The 2,500-nt window shown below is 39.1% G+C and overlaps 1 protein-coding gene across 1 annotated transcript in view; it reads left to right on the top strand.

The window, feature by feature from the left end:
- LOC122251192 (putative neural-cadherin 2) overlaps positions 1-2,500 on the top strand; it is a gene marked incomplete at its 5' end in the record, with an annotated part of 40,266 nt that overhangs the window by 21,428 nt on the left and 16,338 nt on the right.

Genomic DNA, 2,500 nt, shown 5'->3' with positions numbered 1-2,500 from the left:
GAGAAGTAGAAGGAGAAGGGGAAAGAATTGGAGAAGAAAAGAAGAAAGGGGAAGGAGAAGGAAAAAGAGAAAAAAGAAGAAGGAGATGGAGGAGAAAATTATGTGGAGGAGGAAGGAAAAAGAGAAGGAGACGGAGAAGGTGGAGAGGAAGGATGAGGGGAAGGAAAAATAAAAAGGGAAATGGAAATAGAGAAAGAAAAAATCAACAGAAGGGAAATAAAAAGTGCAGATGGCGAGATCCATGCCATAACAGAATGAATGTAAAACAAAGAACAGCAATTCTAAATCATTGCTGGCAACTTTTTTTTTCTGCTATGCTATTGAACTGGAATGTCATCGTTGCAAGGATCATTGTTCACAATATTCACTTTGCTTTTTATCATTATCATTATTACAGTTGTATTTTTATAAATGTTGATCATTAAGAAAAAAAATATCATATCATATCCTTAAAACGATAATATAGACTCGGCCATTAGTCAGTCCTATTCTAAATATATTCCTTATCATCAACTGATCACTTTAATTCTTTTCAGAGTTCATGTTTTTTTTCAGAGTTTAAGAGTGTCGAAAAATTAAAAGAACTTTACCCTATGTGAAGATAAAAAAGGCAATGAATGCGTGTTGTTTGTATTCGCTAATTAGATAATAAATATCAGTGATATTAAAATGTTTTCTTCCGGGCGTTTGTCTGAAGTTAGTTTATGGGTAGTTTGGACACATCTGCTGTAAGAGAAGAAGAGGAAAAATAATTAGAAGAGAGAGAGAGAGTGCGAGAGAGCTAGAGAGAGAGAGAGAGAGAGAGAGAGAGAGAGAGAGAGAGAGAGAGAGAGAGAGAGAGAGAGAGAGAGAGAGAGAGAGAGAGAGAGAGAGAGAGAGAGAGAGAGAGAGAGAGAGAGAGAGAGAGAGAGAGAGAGAGAGAGGAGGGGCGAAAAAGAGACTTGAGAATGAAGGAAACATAAGGAGGGACACACACACATGCGCGCGCACACACACACACACACACAGAAAGAGAGAGAAAGAGAGCGAGGGAGAGTGAAAGTGAAAGTGTGTGTGTGTGAGAGAGAGAGAGAGAGAGAGAGAGAGAGACAGACAGACAAACAGACAGACAGAGACAGAGAAAGTGCGTGACCATCCGAGATTAACAAAGAGAAACTGAGATTGATATTGCTTCCAAATATTTATAGCGGTTTATCCACGACTTCCATTATCATAGTCTGGGCCGAAATTTCATTACCATTCCTATATCACCCAATACTGCTACCCACGAGTTGGAATCAGTAATAAACAGAGGTCTGTTGTCAAGTGTTTCAGTATCATTAGAATATAATGACGATAGTGAAATGTAAATAAACTCTTGCTTTCACGCACAAAAGTTCGGATTGTTTTCTCTTGCATATGCTCGCTTGCACATGATTCCGAATTTATGTGTTGAAACTGTAAAGATATATATAAAAAAAGAAAATGAATAGATAAATAAATAAATAAACAGAGAGAGTTCAGCATGGCTTTTGTCGCCTATAAAAACAACATATTATTGTAGTGTGCGTGTGTGTGTGTGTGTGTGTTTTTGTGTGTGTGTTTGTGTGTGTGCAAATGTGCGAGCGTTCGTGTACCCATATGCGTGTATGTGTGCGTGCGTGTGTATGTGCATGTGTTAAAGTGCAAGAAAGACGAGAAACGAACTGAAACAACGCGAGAGAGAGAAACGAGAAAATAAAAGAGTAAGAAGAGGAAAATGGGAGACAATTTCCGATATTGAAATAGTGAATCAAAATTACTGGAGCTTTGATACCGAGCAAATCGTTTCGCTGCTGAATTATGCTAAAAGTTGGGATCTGTGGCCAGTGGTGCTGCGTGGACCAGATGTCCCGTCATCAATCATCAACATGATTTTCAAATTCTTTCTTTTCCAACAAACCTGTCTTTTGCTCTCCTGTTCATACGCTCTCTGCCTGTGTCTTTTGCTATGTGTGTGTGTGTGTGTGTGTGTGTATGGATCTCTCTCCCTCTCCCTCTCCCACTCTTTTTCCCATTCCCTCTCCCTCTCCCTAACCCTCTTCCTCTTCCTCTTCCCCTCCCTCTTCTTCTCCCTCTCCCATTCCCTCTCCCTTTCCCTTTCCCTTTCCCTCTCCCTCTCCCTCTCCCTCTCCCTCTCTCTTTCCCTCTCCCTCCCTCCTCTCTGTCTCCCTCCCCCCCTTCTCTCTCTATTTCTATAACAACATTAAACACAGTAATCATAACCATGACAGTGATAATAGCTGTGATGATGCGATAATGGTATCACCAATAAAATAATTACAATTATAGATACATTAGAATACTTATATTGATAGGAACGTTTAGTCATCATTAACAGCACATCAACGGTTATGATAACAGATATAATAGCGATAATGATAAAGGTAATAGTAACTAAGGCTATGATGATAACACCAATGGTAAAGATGATTATAAGATAGTTGATACTGAATTGAATTACTATGATAAGTGTTAACGC

Source organism: Penaeus japonicus, unplaced genomic scaffold (genome assembly GCF_977035675.1).
Source record: "Penaeus japonicus unplaced genomic scaffold, GWHDUDI00000001_assembly GWHDUDI00000025, whole genome shotgun sequence".
Lineage (NCBI taxonomy): Eukaryota > Metazoa > Arthropoda > Malacostraca > Decapoda > Penaeidae > Penaeus > Penaeus japonicus.
Note: the sequence above shows the minus strand (reverse complement) of the source record. Positions and strands in the feature narration are given on the sequence as shown.